At 44.3% G+C, this 17,446-nt stretch overlaps 1 long non-coding RNA gene across 8 annotated transcripts in view; it reads right to left on the bottom strand.

Annotated features, from left to right (window-relative positions):
• LOC114198792 (uncharacterized) overlaps positions 1-17,171 on the bottom strand; it is a 34,176-nt gene extending 17,005 nt beyond the window's left edge. For 7 of the 8 annotated variants that reach the window (XR_015769534.1, XR_015769536.1, XR_015769533.1 and 4 more), the window contains exon 1: positions 16,806-17,171. This is a non-coding gene — a long non-coding RNA (uncharacterized LOC114198792). The remainder of the gene's footprint in view (positions 1-16,805) is intronic. The other variant, XR_015769535.1, reaches the window with a different exon arrangement.
• Between the last annotated feature and the right edge of the window lie 275 nt (positions 17,172-17,446).

The following is a 17,446-nucleotide window of genomic DNA, read 5'->3' as shown; positions in this document are numbered from 1 at the left end:
GCAGGGCAGATACCCCAAGATCATAACCTGAGCCAAAGGCAGATGCTCAACTGACTGAGCCACCGAGACGCCCCTTAATATTCCTTTAAATCAACTCACTTCTTTTTAGTACCCAGGTCTGACGTGCTACCTAATATTTCCTTCTAACATACTCTGTAATAAATACCTATTAAAATGTAAAACTTCTATCCGGGTGCCACCTCAAGTCATCTCACATTCTTCCCATGGGAAACACTGATCTGCTCCAGCCACCTGTTCATTCAAGAAGCACTGACTGACTTGGCCCCTTTGGCAGGAGCGTCACGTGCAATGGTGGGAACTTGCCAGGAAAGCTGTGACATGCCCTCCACCGGGTATTTCTCCATCGGAGGGAATGGGAAGGGGCCCTCCCCGCTCTCCCAGCCAGTGAGGGTTGAGGCTGGGGCTGCTTCATTTCACTTCTAATCAACACTCATGAGTGCTGGCTACAAAGCAAGGCATTATTCCACATGCTGAACAAATAGGAACATGTACAGCCCTCGGAAACACCCTCTGTGGAAGGCACCGCTTTACAGACAGAGGTCAAGGTTGTTTCCTCAAGCTGTGCAACCTCGGAGGAAACTTAATTCCATTGCTTTTCCAAACCTACTTACCCACTTGGACTTCCATCCCTCCCCCAACACTTCAGTTGCTGACATGGTGTCTGTGTGTATGTGTATCTGCGTCTGTTGGCATATACGGTGCACTGTATGTACATATATACGTACCTACAATGTATGTAACTGCAATTGCAAAAGTCAATCCAATACTCTTAGCATCAGTTTTCAAGTTGGGAATTTTAACTGTGTGCTGCATACTGGCCTTTAAGATATGCTCTACCTCTCATTTTTAATTTTATCGTTGTTCTTTTACATCCTTTAGTCTCATTTTTTTGGTTTCTATTTCCTGTTGGTTTTATTCTTGGTTATAAATGGAAGGCAGGAAGCAAAGCCTTAAGGGCAACAGACTTTGTACCTACACAGACTTTGAGTTTGTTTCCCTTCTTGTGAGCTCTGTTGCTTTCCTCAGCAGATCCACAAGGCCTAAAGTGTTTAATCACCTAAGGAAAACAAAACAGAAACAAAAGACAAAAAACACGAAAAGCAGGGGCGCCTGGGCGGCTCAGGCGTTTAAGTGTCTGACTCTCGATTCGGCTCAGGTCATGATCTCAGCTTCCTGAGATCGAACCCCGTGTTCAGGCTCCACGCTCAGTGCAGACTCGCTTGTCCCTTTCCCCCTGCCCCCCTCCACTCTGTCTCTCTCTCTCTCAAATAAATAAATAAATAAAATCTAAAACAAAAAACAAAAAACAACACTGGGCTTCAATTAACTAAGACTCAGGCTATCATTTCCTCCCAAAGGAAGCTACTGGTATTGCTTTCTGGCTTCATCTAATTGCCAGTTACTTCACAAGGATCAATAGGATCTAAAATCTACTGTCTCTACTGCAAGTAGTCCCTGAACACTGGGCAAGACAACGGAAAAGGAACCAACATTCACCAGAGGGTGAATAAGGAGGAGAAGCCAATCAGAAATTTCCCATGGTACAATGTCTCATATCTGACTTAAACAAACAATAAAAAAAACAGTTAATAAAGAATAGAATAATAAGATACCAGGGATCTGAATAATGCTAAAGTACTTTTGGAAAAAATAAAACATTTAAGAACACGTATTCTGAATATTTTCTCCCAGTCTGTCTTGCCTGTTCATTTGCTTAATGTATCTCTTTTTCCTTTCTAACTAGAGCTTTTTGTGTTCTGTATACAAAACATTTGTCTACCTCAAGGCTGTCAAGATATTTTCCCATGTTTTCATACAAAAGTTTTATGGTTCTAGCTTTTTTCTTTTTTAAGATTTATTTATTTGAGAGAGAGTGTGCCCAGGGGGAGCAGTAGAAGGAAAGAATCTCAAGCTGACTCCTCGCTGAGCGTGGAGCCTGACACAGGACTTTACACGGAGCTCAATCTCATGACCCTGAGATCATGACCTCAACCAAAATCAAGATTGGACTCAAGCGACTGAGCCACCCAGGCGCCCCTGGTTCTAGCTTTTATATTTAGGTTTATGATCCATCCCAAATTAATGTGTGTATGTCAGAATGAGGGAGGGGTCAAGGTCCATTTTCTTTCCCCCTGAATATCCAGGTCACAAAGAATTATTCATTAAAAAGACTTCCCTTTCCACCACGGAACTGACTTGACACTCTGGGCCAAAAGTGGTCGACAGTATTGTGTTTGGTCTATTTTTTGGACTCTCTATTCTGTTCATTGATCTATCTTTATGGCAAAGACTTTGATTACTGTGGCTTTGCTATAAGTCTTAAAATTAAGCAAGAACAAGTAGTGTAAGTTCATCAATTGTATTCTTCTTTTGAAGACTTATTTGGCTATTCCAGACCCTTTGCATTTCCATATACATTTTAGAATCAACTCGTTCATTTCTTCTAAAAAACATGGCTAGGATTTAACTGGGATTGCATTGTTTGCATGAATCAAGGTGTGGAGAACAGAAATCTCCATGACATCAAATCTTCCCCAATGCATGAACAAAACATATCTCCCATTTATTTCAGTCTTCTTGAATCCCTCTCAACAAGGTTTTTTATTTTTCTGTGTACAGGTGTTTCATATTTTCCATGAGACTTAGTCCGAGCCAGTTTGGGGTTTTCTTTTGTTGTTGTTTTTGTTTTCTAAGTAGGCTCCACACCCAGCATGGAGCCCAGCATGGAGCCTAATGCAGGGCTTGAACTCACACCCCTGAGTTTAAGACCTGAGCTGAGATCAAAAGACCGATGGTTCATCAACTGAGCCACCCAGTCACCCCAACCAGTTTACGTTTTTTGATGCTATTGTATTTAAAATTTTTATTTTCCTATACATGTATTTTTAAAATACAACTATATGACAAAGAATTCCTATTCAGAATATATAATAAACTCCAGTAAGTCAAAACCAAAAACATTAATAACAAAAATGGGCAAAAGACTTGAACAGACAGTTCACAAAAGATGTAGGAATGCCCAATAAACACATGAAAAGGTGCCTAAGATCATTCTTCACCAGGGAAATGCAATGTGAAACCATAATGAGATGCTATTTCACCCTCACTGACAACACAGAATGTTAACGAGGATGCTGAGCAACTGGAGTGTTACTATATTGCTGGTGGGAAGTGTAAACTGATAAACCACTTTGGAAATTAGTCTAGCAGTTCAATATATCCCTTCCCTGTGACTAAGCAATTCCACTAAGCAATTTCGAGAGAAATTTAAAACTGCTATAGAATGTTTATTGTAGCCTATTCACAATGACCAAAAAATTGGATACAACAAAATGTCTAATCATCAGATGAAAGATGAACAAATTGTGGTATAGGCACACCACATACAAAGGACCAAACTATTTTACACTCACAAAGACTCTCTCCTTAACCAAATGCTAGCCTGACTCCTCTGAGCCCTCTACTCCAAGGGGCCTCAACCTTGGCTTATCATATGCAGACTCGCCCAAACACTAACATAGTTTCTAACAGCTCAAGACCCCACCCCCAGGACGACTCCAGTCACCCTTAGGCCCTGCTGAGAAAACTCAAGGTATCTATGGTTTGTTCAGCCAACAATGAAAAGTCTGGCCCCTGTCTCCCAGTGAGTAAATCCAGGTGGTTTCACATTTCCCACTTTTTGTAATCTTTTACTTCTCTGACTTTATTCACCTCTGGCATTACTCCCTCATTCTCTCTTTATAATGCCCTCTGTGGGGTGCCTCGGTGGCTCAGTTGTTAAGCCTTTGCCTTTGGCTCAGGTCATGATCCCAGGGTCCTGGGATTGAGCCCCACATCAGGCTCCCTGCTCCACAGGAAGCCTGCTTCTCCCTCCTCCCACTCCCCCTGCTTGTGTTCCCTCTCTAGCTGTCTCTCTCTCTGTGTCAAAAAATAAACAAAATCTTTAAAAAATAAAATGCCCTCTGTACAAATCAAGGTTGAGTTTCATTCATGCTGGACTCTTTTCCTGACTGCAATAGTTATTACTGATTAAAATCTGTCCTCACCACTTAAAATAGGATCTGGCTTTGTGTATCTTTGATAAGTGCACACAACATGGATAAATCACAAAGAACACACTGAGTGAAAGAAGATAAAAGGATACATACTGCTTGATTCCATTTACACGACGTACAAGAAAAGGCAAATATAATCTATCATAGATTTTGAAATCAGAGAATGACCACTGGAGGTAAGGAGATTAACTAGAAAGAGATACAAAGGAAACTTCTGGAGTTTCAGATACAGTTGTCAGGGATGGTGCACAGATATACAGTTGGCCCTTGATCAACCCAGGGGTTAGGGGCATTGACCCCTGTGCAGTCAAAAATTTTCATTTAACTTTCTCTTAACTCCCTGAAAACTTCCCTGCTAATTGCCTACTGATGACCAGAAGCCCTAATGATAACATAAACAGTTGATTAACATATATGTTGTATGTTAGATTTATTATACATTGTATTCCTTCAATAAAGTACACTAAAGAACATATTCAGAAAATCATAAAGAAAATATGTTTACGGTACTGTACTTTATCAAAAAATCTGCATATAAGTGGACCCATGCAGTTCAAACCCATGTTGTTCAAGAGTCAACTGTATACATTTCTTAATGCTCATCAAGCTGAACAATAAGACCTGAGCATTTTATTTTACAAATTATCTCCTTTTCTCCCCTGCCGTCCCACCTCTGTCACTTAAGAATACCTGAGGAGATTCTTGTCTTTTTTTCTTTTTTTTTTAATAGGCCACACACCCAGCATGGAGCCCAATGTGGGGCTTGAACTCACAACCCTGAGATCGAGACCCGAGCTGAGATCAACAGTCAGACGTTCAACCTGACTGAACCACCCAGGCACCCCTACCTGGGGAAATTCTAAAGGAAAGAAAAAAAGATGAGAGATGTAGCTGACCCACCAAGTTCCCCTTTCTTTTTTTTTTTTTTTTTAGATTTTATTTATTTATTTGACAGAGAGAGAGAGACAGCGAGAGAGGGAACACAGCAGGGGGAGTGGGAGAGGGAGAAGAAGGCTTCCCGCTGAGCAGGGAGCCTGATGCGGGGCTCAATCCCAGGACCCTGGATCATGACCTGAGCCAAAGGCAGACGCTTAACGACTGAGCCACCCAGGCGCCCCAATCCAAGTTCCCCTTTCAATATCCACTTACCCCGCTTCCTTACTAAGAGGGCCCCAATTTTGTTCAAGGTATTAATCTGCCCTGTGAGAAATTCTCCCCTCCCCTACGTCCCTGCAGCTAGGGGTAGGGCCACATGACTACTTCCAGCCAATGACACGTATGTTGACGTCTACACGGTAGGACTACCTAAAAAGCTATTGCTTTCACAGGCTTAGATACATGCTTTTTGTCAGTGTCCCTTTCTTTTCTTCCTTCCTGGAGTACAGCTGCTCAAATGAACTAAGAAAAGGGTGCTATTCCCTGGTACCAACCTATTCTTACTCTAGAAGCAAGCTATAGGAGCGCTCAATCAATTCACAAATAAGTGATATCGCAAGTCAAAATGTTCAGGCATCAAAATGAAAAAAGCAATTCCAACTGGAAGTGAAGAACGATATACCCATGGCTACGTTAAAGTCTATATAAGAATTTAGTAGCTAAGTGCTGTTTCAAATCCATGGGGGTATAGACCATCACTAGATGGTGTAGGGACAAAAACTGCTACCTTATACAAAATAATAAAAATAGATGAATGGTCTGAGCAACAGAAGCCCAAACCATAAAAGGGCTAAAAGAAAATGGAGTGATTGAAATGGTCTTTTTAAGCATCATCCAAAGCCACAAGCTATAAAGTTAGACTATGAGATTTGGCACCATAGAGATTCAGAATGAAATGTATCATGAAATGTATGGTACAAGGTAAATCGAAAGACAAACAATAGTTTGAGACAAAATACTGCAACAAGTACACAGGCAAAGGACTACTATCCTACCTATAAAAAGTTCCTACAAATCAATAATAAAAATATAAACACCCAAACAAAAAGACAACAACCCAGCAGGAAAATGATAAGGAGCGAGGATTCATGTAAAAAAGTATCAGTGATAGTGACCAACTAAAAATGCTCAGTATTACTAGTGAATTATAAAAATAAAAATTTAAGGGGCACTTGGCTGGCTCAATCGGTTAAGCATCCGACTCTTGATTTTGGCTCAGGTCATGGTCTTAGGGTTGTGGGATCCAGCCCCAGTCAGGCTCTGTACTCAGCAGGCAATTTGCTTGAGATTCTCTCTCTTCCTCTCCCTCTGCCCCTCCCCCATGTTCGCTCTCAAATAAATCTTTAAAAATATATGTGTATATATATAAATATATATAGCTACATGTATAAATTTAAATATACATAAAATGAATACATATTTAAATTTAAATATAATACATAAATTTATATATATATAACAGGCATTATTTTCTCCCTGCCAGTTGACAAAAAAGTTAAAATTTGACTGAGAAATATTCTGTGGTTAGCATCTCATTACCATGGGTGAGAACCGAAAATGACATAACCACTCCTGAGGATCATTTTGCAGAAGTTTTTACCCTGAAATCTATCTCGCTGGAAAACTCAAACACACATGCAAAGATGTTCATCACAGCCCTATCTTTTTTTTTTTTTTAGTTTTTTAATTTTTTATTGTTATGTTAATCACCATATATTACATCATTAGTTTTTGGTGCAGTGTTCCATGAGTCATTGTTCATAACACCCAGTGCTCCATGCAGAACGTGCCCTCCTCAATACCCATCACCAGGCTAACCCATCCCCCTACCCCCCTCCCCTCTAGAACCCTCAGTTTGTTTTTCAGAGTCCATCATCTCTCATGGTTCGTCTCCCCCTCTGACATACTCCCCTTTTCTTCCTCTCCTGTTATCTTCTTCTTTTCCTTTTTTCTTAAAATATGTTGCATTATTTGTTTCAGAAGTACAGATCTGTGATTCAACAGTCTTGCACAATTCACAGCGCTCACCGTAGCACATACCCTCCCCAATGTCTATCACCCAACCACCCCATCCCTCCCACCCCCAACCACTCCAGTAACACTCAGTTTGTTTCCTGAGATTAAGAATTCCTCATATCAGTGAGGTCATGTGATACATGTCTTTCTCTGATTGACTTATTTCACTCAGCATAACACCCTCCAGTTCCATCCACGTCGTTGCAAATGGCAAGATCTCATTCCTTTTGATGGCTGCATAATATTCCATCATCACAGCCCTATCTTAAGAGCAAAATCATAGCCACCCAAATAACAAAGAGAATCGTCATGTAAAGTACAACCACACTGTGGAAAAGCATTCAGACATTAAAAAACACATGAAAAATTGTATGCACAGTATATTCAAATTAGGCTGCCTGGGAGAAATGTATTCACTTTTGTCATTTAAAAAGTTAATCCCAAAGGGGCCCCTTGCTGGCTTAGTTGGAAGAGCATGTGACTCTTGATCTGGGTGTTATGAGATCCAGCCCCAAGTGAGGTTCAGAGACCCCTTAAAAATAAAACCTTTAAAAAAAATTAACCATAAAAGAAAAATAATTAGTATTCTAAATCTGAGACCACTGTTTTTCACAGATATTTTCAAAAATTTAATTTGTTCCCTTTTGGAAAAAATGGGGGGGAGGCAGTGAAAATCCAGTAAAGCCATTATTTATTCGACTTTCCTGATGGGCAAATTTGGCAGCTAATTTATCCTCACCAGAATATTCTCATTCTAAAGTGACATGTCTTCTCTGGGGAGGGAAAGCAGCAGCCCCCACCTTCAGAATATTTCAGATCAAAATCTCAGCCCTGCACTCTGGATAGAGCCGGAAAGATGCCATCAGTGAGCTGGAAGGCCTAGGCCCTCCAGAAAATGCTGCCTCTCCCAAGAGGTGATCCTCTGACCCACTTGCACGTCAAGGGGGACGTTTTAAGATGCAGTTGACATCAGAAAAACTTCTGGAATTCTCACAATAGAATTTCCGTCTTATAGCCCTTGGCCTGGTCTCTAAAACACACAGACCACTCAAAACCAGTGAAATAGAACATGGGAATTTGGAGACCTCATCAGGAAATAGAACCTTGAGCACCTACATTCAGTTCCTCATCACTCTGCTAGCTCTGAAATACTTACTAGGGGTCTACGAGGCACATGGCACTGAGACACACATGGTCCCTCTCGGCACCATTATTCCCACGGGGGAGACAAACATTAAATGACATGTCTGCATTGCAATGGGACTGACTGCCACAAAGGAGGTGCACAGAGAACAGATAATGGGCTGGACCTTGTCTGCAGGTGTCAGGGGCCTCCAGGGGGAGCCGCATCTGATATGAGCCAGAAGGCTGGGCACCTTCTTTGACTCATCTGCCTCAGACACACCCAGTCTGTCAGTACATCCCATCAGCTCTCCCTTCAACATGTACCCAGAATCTGGATCGAATCTCAACACTTCCACCCCTACCATCCTGATCCAAGCCAGCAGCATCTCTGACTTGGAATATTCCAGTAGCCTACTAACTGATCTCCCTGCTTCCACCCTCGCTTTTCTCAACAGAGAAGCTGAAGTGATCCCATTAAAACCCAAGTCAGGTCACCTCATTCTTCACTTCAAAATCCCCCAGTGGCCACCACCCCAGTCCCTAACACCCCATCTGCTACTCTTCCCCTTCTCCCTCACTCTGGCCTTGTCATTCCTGGAATAAGTCAGGCCAGCTCCCTCCACAGAGGCCTTCCTACTCCCCCTTCTCTCTGCCTGGGACACTGTTCCCACAGATAGGCACAGGGCTCACTCCCTCACCTCCTGCAAGGCTTTCCCCACCCTTGTCCTCACGGGGCCTTCCCTGGCCATCCCAGCTCAGATGACAACCCCTTCCAACGCTCCTACAGCATCCAGCAGCCCTGACACGCCAGATTCCTTGGCTCTGTGTTTCCTGGCTGATTCTCTCCCTGGAAGAAAGGCTCCCTAACAGCTCCACCAAGGTCTGTTTGGGTCACATCTGGAAGCACAGGAGAACCGAGCCTCTGGCAACTGAGTAAGCATTCAATAAAGAATGTGGAGTGACTGCATTCTTCTGAGGGAAGATGAGAGCTCATGAGGCAAGGGGGTAGGGGAAAAAGCATCTTGGGCAGAGGGAGCAGCCGAGCCACCCCAAGGCTGGTGGGCACAGGGCACATTGGAAGGAATGATCGGACCGTGTAGGGCAGGGAAGGCGAGCGGGGAGCCAGACTGGAGAAGGACGGAGCAGCCGTGCACACACAGAAGGACCATTGGGGTGTATCTCAAACGGCAACAAGAAGCCAGGAAACTAGGCAGTGGCATGAACGAATGGGCTTTCCACAAACCTCTGGCTTCATGGGGAGATAGGGATTTGGAGGCGGTAGAAGCACCTGGAAGCTCAGTAAGCAGACTAGCACCATGGCTCAGACCACAAATGACCTTAACTCGGAATGAGAGGGCAAAAGCAGAGGTGGAGAAAAGGAGGTAGATTCCAGAAGCATTTAGCAGATAAAATCACAGATCTGGGAGAATGATCACATAAGGGGGTAAGGAAGTAAAAGCAAGAGTTCCAAAATGACTCCTCCCTTTTGCATGTGGGACCTGAAGGACACAGGGGCCCGATTCACTGAGTTGGGGGGGGGGGGTGGCAAGGAGGAAAATACAGGAAGGGGATCTTGAGCAGTTTTGGAAAGAATGGATTTGCAATAATTCTGAGACATCGAAATACAGATTTCCAGTTGGCAGCTGGAGACCCAGGGAACCGTGAGAGGATCAGGAAAAGCAAAGTGAGTCACCCCACGCAGTGCAGATTCGCACCTTGTGGCTGATGGGGAATCAAAACGTTTTGAGGAACGCAGTAACAGAAGATGTGGGATTCCAAAAAAAATCACCCTGGCCAGAGACTTATCAAAAAGAAAAGAGAAATGACCCAAATCAACAAAATCATGAATGAAAGAGGAGAGATCACAACCAACACCAAAGAAATACAAACAAGTATAAGAACATATTATGAGCAACTCTATGCCAGCAAATTAGATAACCTGGAAGAAATGGGTGCATTCCTAGAGATGTATCAACTACCAAAATTGAACCATGAAGAAATAGAAAACCTGAACAGACCTATAACCACTAAGGAAATTGAAGCAGTCATCAAAAATCTCCCAACAAAAGTCCAGGGCCAGATGGCTTCCCAGGGGAATTCTATCAGACATTTAAAGAAGAATTAATACCTATTCTCCTGAAACTGTTCCAAAAAATAGAAATGGAAGGAAGACTTCCAAACTCATTTTAGGAGGCCACCATTACCTTGATCCCCAAACCAGACAAAGACCCCATCAAAAAGGAGAATTACAGACCAATATCCTTGATGAACATGGATGCAAAAATTCTCACCAAAATACTAGCCAATAGGATCCAACAGTACATTAAAAGGATTATTCACCATGACCAAGTGGGATTTATCCCTGGGCTGCAAGGCTGGTTCAACATCTGCAAATCAATCAACATGATACAATACATTAACAAAAGAAAGAACAAGAATCATAGGATCCTCTCAATAGATGCAGAAAAAGCATTTGACAAAGTACAGCATCCTTTCTTGATCAAAACTCTTCAGAGTATAGGGATAGAGGGTACCTACCTCAATATCATAAAAGCCATCTATGAAAAACCTACAGCGAATATCATTCTCAATGGGGAAAAGCTGAGAGCTTTTCCCCTAAGGTCAGGAACGCGGCAGGGATGTCCACTCTCACCACTGCTATTCAACATAGTATTAGAAGTCCTAGCCACAGCAATCAGACAACAAAAAGAAATCAAAGGCATCCAAATTGGCAAGGAGGAAGTCAAACTCTCACTCTTTGCAGGTGATATGATACTGTATGTGGAAAACCCAAAAGACTCCACCCCAAAACTGCTAGAACTCATACATGAATTTAGTAAAGTAGCAGGATATAAAATCAATGCACAGAAATCAGTGGCATTCCTATACACCAACAACAAGACAGAAGAGAGACAAATCAAGGAGTCGATCCCATTCACAATTGCACCCAAAACCATAAGATATCTAGGAATAAATTTAACCAAAGAGGCAAAGGATCTGTACTCAGAAAACTATAAAATACTCATGAGAGAAATTGAAGAAGACACAAAGAAATGGAAAAACGTTCCATGCTCATGGATTGGAAGAACCAACATTGTGAAGATATCAATGCTACCTAGAGCAATCTACACATTCAATGCAATCCCCATCAAAATACCATCCACCTTTTTCAAAGAAATGGAACAAATAATCCTAAAATTTGTATGGAACCAGAAGAGACCCCGAATAGCCAGAGGAATCTTGAAAAAGAAAGGCAAAGCTGGCGGCATCACAATTCCGGACTTCCAGCTCTATTACAAAGCTGTCATCATCAAGACAGTATGGTACTGGCACAAAAACAGACGCATAGATCAATGGAACAGAATCGAGAGCCCAGAAATGGACCCTCAACTCCATGGTCAACTCGTCTTTGACAAAACAGGAAAGAATGTCCGATGGAAACAAGACAGTCTCTTCAACAAATGGTGTTGGGAAAATTGGACAGCCACATGCAGAAGAAAGAAACTGACCATTTCCTTACACCACACACAAAAATAGACTCCAAATGGTTGAAAGACCTAAACGTGAGACAGGAGTCCATCAAAATCCTAAAGGAGAACACAGGCAGCAACCTCTTCGACCTCAGCCGCAGCAACTTCTTCCTAGAAACATCGCCAAAGGCAAGGGAAGCAAGGGCAAAAATGAACTATTGGGATTTCATCAGATAAAAAGCTTTTGCACAGCAAAAGAAACCGTCCACAAAACCAAAGACAACCGACAGAATGGGAGAAAATATTTGCAAATGACATATCAGATAAGGGGCTAGTATCCAAAATCTATAAAGAACTTATCAAACTCAACACCCAAAGAACAAATAATCCAATCAAGAAAGGGGCAGAAGACATGAACAGACATTTTTCCAAAGACATCCAAATGGCCAACAGACACATGAAAAAGTGCTCAACATCACTCGGCATCAGGAAAATCCAAATCAAAACCTCAATGAGGTACCTCCTGACACCAGTCAGAGTGGCTAAAATTAACAAGTCAGGAAACGACAGATGTTGGCAGGGATGCGGAGAAAGGGGAACCCTCCTACACTGTTGGTGGGAATGCAAGCTGGTGCAACCCCTCTGGAAAACAGTATGGAGGTTCCTCAAACAGTTGAAAATAGAGCTACCATACGATCCAGCAATTGCACTACTGGGTATTTACCACAAAAATACAAAGGTAGGGATCCGAAGGGGTACGTGCACCCCAATGTTTATAGCAGCAATGTCCACCTTAGCCAAACTGTGGAAAGAGCCAAGATGTCCATCGACAGATGAATGGATAAAGAAGATGTGGTATATATACACAATGGAATATTATGCAGCCATCAAAAGGAATGAGCTCTTGCCATTTGCAACGACATGGACGGAACTGGAGGGCGTTTTGCTGAGTGAAATAAGTCAGAGAAAGACATGTATCATATGACCTCACTGATATGAGGAATTCTTAATCTCAGGAAACAAACTGAGGGTTGCTGGAGGAGGGGAGGGTGGGAGGGATGGGTGGCTGGGTGATAGACATTGGGTAGGGTATGTGCTATGGTGAGTGCTGTGAATTGTGCAAGACTGTTGAATCACAGATCTGTACTTCTGAAACAAATAATGCAACGTATGTTAAGAAAAAAGAAAAAGAAGAAGATAGCAGGAGGGGAAGAATGAAGGGGAGTAAGTCAGAAGGGGAGACGAACCATGAGAGACAATGGACTCTGAAAAACAAACTGAGGGTTCTAGAGGGGATGGGGGTGGGGGGATGGTTTAGCCTGGTGATGGGTATTAAGGAAGGCACATTCTGCATGGAGCACTGGGTGTTATGAACAAACAATGAATCATGGAACACTACATCACAAACTAATGATGTAATGTACGGTGATTAACATAACAATAAAAAATTTTAAAAAAAAATCACCCTGGCCAGAGCAGGACCACGTGGATGGGAGAGGGAGCCGGACGAGAAGCAGGCAGAACGAGAAGGACTTGTTGCAAAAGAGCAGGTAAGAGAAGGCATCTGAGTCAGGGGTGGGGCACCAGGGAAGGAAAGGGGAACAGACCTGCTCTTTGTCACCAAAGCATCTCCCACGAGGCTCCGGGGGACCGTCCGAAAACCCGGAGCACGTCAGCTCCCGCACTTGACCCCTTGGTCCTCCCGCGTACCATTCTCTGACAACCTCTCCAGAATTCTCTCTTGTCCTCGCTCCCCGGCCCAATGTCAGGTGCCGCTGACACAGCCCTGTGCTTCCATGGCCAGGCTAGTTTCTTCTGCCCCGCAAACACCTATTTGCCTTTTGAAGGCTTCCCCCCTCCACTGGGAAAGAAGGAAGAGCAGTGCTAACATCGAGGAGGCGGCCTGGCACCATGAGCCGGGCTGCACGGCTGGTCACAGCGGGCCTGGCGCTCAAGGAGAGGCCACATCGTTCTCCTGTTGGACACAAACGACCTCGCAGACCAGCAGCTCGAGGTGCCGTGGCCCCGGTGATGAAGGGACACAAAATAGTAGGACCAATTGCTCTTTTGTCCAAACAGACAAAAACCAGCTTGTCGTGCCTGCCCCAAAATGCCAATCATCCTCTCCTCCGGCTGATAGGAGCGAGTGCCTCCCTTCTGAATGGCACCGATCATCATGCTCTTCACATCTCTTTCTAGAAAAGGCTGACGAAGCTACCCGATCCCAGAACTGTCTCGCCTCGCCTCAGCACCCAGTCCAGGCAACACCCCTGCTTCCTTGAACACTCCCAAAAACATCCGCCCAAAGCCCAAATCCTGTAAGTTCTTTCTAACACCCTCTTTCTTACGGATCAGCCCCACAGTCCCCATGATGTGGGTTCTCCCTCAGGATAAGTAACGAAGCCACTGTGTTTAATGACAGGTGTGCTCCCAGTGGCCTTTGTGGAGGACGCTGACCCCTGTCACGGGAGGAAGGGATGGTTCCCTTTCTTGGAGGGAATCATAGGTGTCCTGGGGGCTAACTGGCTTTCTTAATGTGATTTTAGGGGCTTTATGGCTGTAACCTAGGGCAGCAGGGACCAGCCTAACCCACAGCTAGGACATAGTACTGGAACCAAATAATATTCAGAATGGAGAGAAATCAAGGGCCGCCTCAGTGGCCCAGTTGGTTCAGCGTCTGACTCCTGATTTCAGGTCAGGTCATGATCTGAGGGTGCCGAGACTGAGCTCCAAGTTGGGTTCCACACTCAGTGTGGATTCTGCTTGACATTCTTTCCCCCCCCCTTTCCCTCCTCTTCTGGCCCCACGCCAGGGGCATGCACTCTCTCTCTAAAATAAATAAGTAAATAAAATCTGTAAAATAAGTAATGGAGGGAAAACAAAAGAAGTAATAATAATTTATGGAAGGCTTCACTCTGTGCCAGATCCTGTGCTAACCGGATCTATTTCTCATTTAATCCTTACATCCCAAAGGTGGGTTACCATTCTTATCCCCATTCCAAACAGAGGACTGAGGCACAAAGTGATCTGCCCATGATTCATGCAAGGAATCTCTATGTTATTAATCACATGACTTTCTGACAAAGTTTAAGGGTTTAACACACTACAGTCAAGATGCAAATCATGATATCACAGAACTTGAAGGACAGAGCCCTGCAAAAAGTCTTCAAACATTAACTTATGGATTCTCCCAATCTTCTTGCATGTTGTTCAGATGAAGGAAAGCCCAGTGCAAAAAAAGCTTTCATGAAATGCAACCAGATGACAAATATACGTGGTCTTTATAGCCCGGGAACTATCCCAGAAGATTCTGACTCAGGGAGTCTAGAGGAGGACGTGAACAGCTGTGTTTTCTTTAAATAGCCCCACAGGCTCTGCTGATGTGCACTTTGGGCTGGGTACCACTGTAGTCTCTGCAATTCCAAACCCAAACTTCCCCTACAATGTTTAGATGGCTGCAGACACAGGGGGGCATTGAAAACTGAAGCAAAGAAGAACAAAGAAATTATAAAAACTACTCCATTGAGAGTCAAGAAAAGGAAAGCTCTAGTTATATTACTCCTCTGTCCTTTGGCTGTGTCTGAATTACTCTACAGTTAACTTACTTTTTTTTAAGTAGGCAAGTTTGCTAAAACATTTACCAACAAATATTAAATAATCAATACTATCAATAAATTTTAAATAAAAGTAATTATAATATGCTACTGAAAAGTATTTTCTCTCTGATTATTTCGATGGCACTTCAGAGTCTCTTAGCAAGTAGCAGTCGATATGCAAAAATTATTTCTAATTCAACAGTTCTACACATGTGCTCAACAGCACCTGAAAACTGGAGAAGAAATGAAGTTGGGTGGAAGGCATTTAGGTTCACAAATTTCACCACACACTACCTTCAAGTCTTCAATACTTATGTATGTATTTACCTATTTATTTAATCAACCACCACTAACACCCACTACATGTCAGACATGGCTCTCTGTTTCATTAATGTTTAGTATCATTTATCTTTACAATCATCTATGAAGTGGGATTACTGTCATCCCCATTTCTCACAACTGGAAACTGAGAATTGTTTAGGAACACAGCTCATAAGGGGCAGAGCTACGATCAGCTTGGCTCTGGACTCCATGTTTTAAATCACTATGCTTAGTCTCCAGGAACCTGTAAAAAGTGCAAGTCTTAACCCCAAACCTTGGCTTTCCCCACCCTCCCGTCCCTAGGTGGCCCCAGCTTCCAGGGGCATTCTCTCAATTCCTTTACCAGTTCACACTCCTTCCCTGCTCTAAGTGAACACCCTCCCACATCCCCGTTTTGTTCTTAGCCTTCTGTTCTCAGGTTAACCCTACTGCCTAAATTACAAACTCCAGTGCTCCCTGCATTTCTCAGCACTCAAAGCAAAACTGTAATTATGTATTTCATGGGTAATTATCTGCTTCCAGTCTTTTCCAACCAGGTGGTGATATGTCAGACACCGTATCTGTCCTATTTATCGTGTGTTCCCAATCGCTGAATACCCACCACCCACCCAAATGAAAGGGCCTACCACAAAGTACACTCTCAACAATTTCTGTTGAATGAACGAATGAATGAAGTACACTCCAGCCTAGGGCTTTCCAATACGGAACACCTATCTGTGCTCACAACGCTGTCCCCACTACAGCCCTAGAATGTAGATTCCTGTGGCATACACGCAGGAGCTCTGGAAAGTACTGGCTCTGCACACCGGTATTATGTGGCCCTGGGCTGACCAACTACCCCCCAAAACACACCTTGACTGACCTGATCTCCGGTGCACAATGGGGACCCTGACATCCCCAGTGGAATGTAACCTATTCAAGAGGGAGAACCTGAACTCCTCCTCCCCTATCCACACTAGACTTACTTGCTTCTCCTCGGTCTTCCATAAAGACTTTAGCCTCAAGGAGGCCAAGACCCCGTCTGCCTGGTTCGGGCCGGATTCCCAGTCACGCTCTCCCCAGGCCTGGCGCACAGCACAAGTGAGATAATTATCGCCTCCATCAATGAAGCCCCGCCCTGGGCACTTCACAGGTGCCAAACGAGGGTCGCACGAGGTAACGACTACCTTTTGGCGAACAAGCGTGTTCCGGAGACACAGGCCCGCCTCCCACCCAAGCCCCAGGCCCCGGGGACGCCGGTCCCTGACCCCGCGCCCCGCAGGCACCTCTGCACAGAGAAGCATCTTCGCAAGTGCCGGGCACTCCCTCGTCGTCTGTGTCTGTGGAGGAGGAAGAGCAGGAGCTGAAAGAGGGCGTCCTCAGGCTACTGGCCAAGGCAGTGGAGGTACCGGTGTACTGCGCTCACCAGGAACAGCTAAACGGGGTCCACAGACGCCGGGGGAACAAGCCAGCCTCCGAGAAGGAAGGACGGCTTGGTTCCACCGCGCTCAGCTGGCGCCGCTCAGAGACGTCGCCCACGTCAGCTACCCTAACAACCTTCCCTTCTCATTGGCGCCTCTGCCCAGGCGCTCACTGGAAAATTTCGCAGTCCCCTGGCACCGCGGCGGGGTCCCTGGATAAAAAATGTAGCCCCGCCCCCTATACCCGGAAGGCGGCGGCGGGGGGTGGGGGGGAGGTGGCTGAAGTAAACTGAAATGGACGCAAAGGCCCGCCGCAATGCATTCGGGGAATTGTAGTCATGGGTGCGCGGGGAGTGCACCGGGTTTCTTCTTGTGGTCGGAATATTTTCCAACTGTCATTCAAGGGGAGGAAGAACTACAAGATCTTCAGCATTAGGGCGAAGCGCAGAGAATCCAGCTGGAGGAAACAACTGTTAGTGTTAACAGTTACTCGGGGCTCAGTCTCA

The sequence above is a fragment of the Eumetopias jubatus genome, unplaced genomic scaffold (assembly GCF_037043125.1).
Source record: "Eumetopias jubatus isolate StellerSeaLion01/CBP00866 unplaced genomic scaffold, mEumJub1_p1.0 scaffold_12, whole genome shotgun sequence".
In the NCBI taxonomy this organism is placed as follows: domain Eukaryota; kingdom Metazoa; phylum Chordata; class Mammalia; order Carnivora; family Otariidae; genus Eumetopias; species Eumetopias jubatus.
This window is presented reverse-complemented; position numbering and strand designations above follow the sequence as displayed.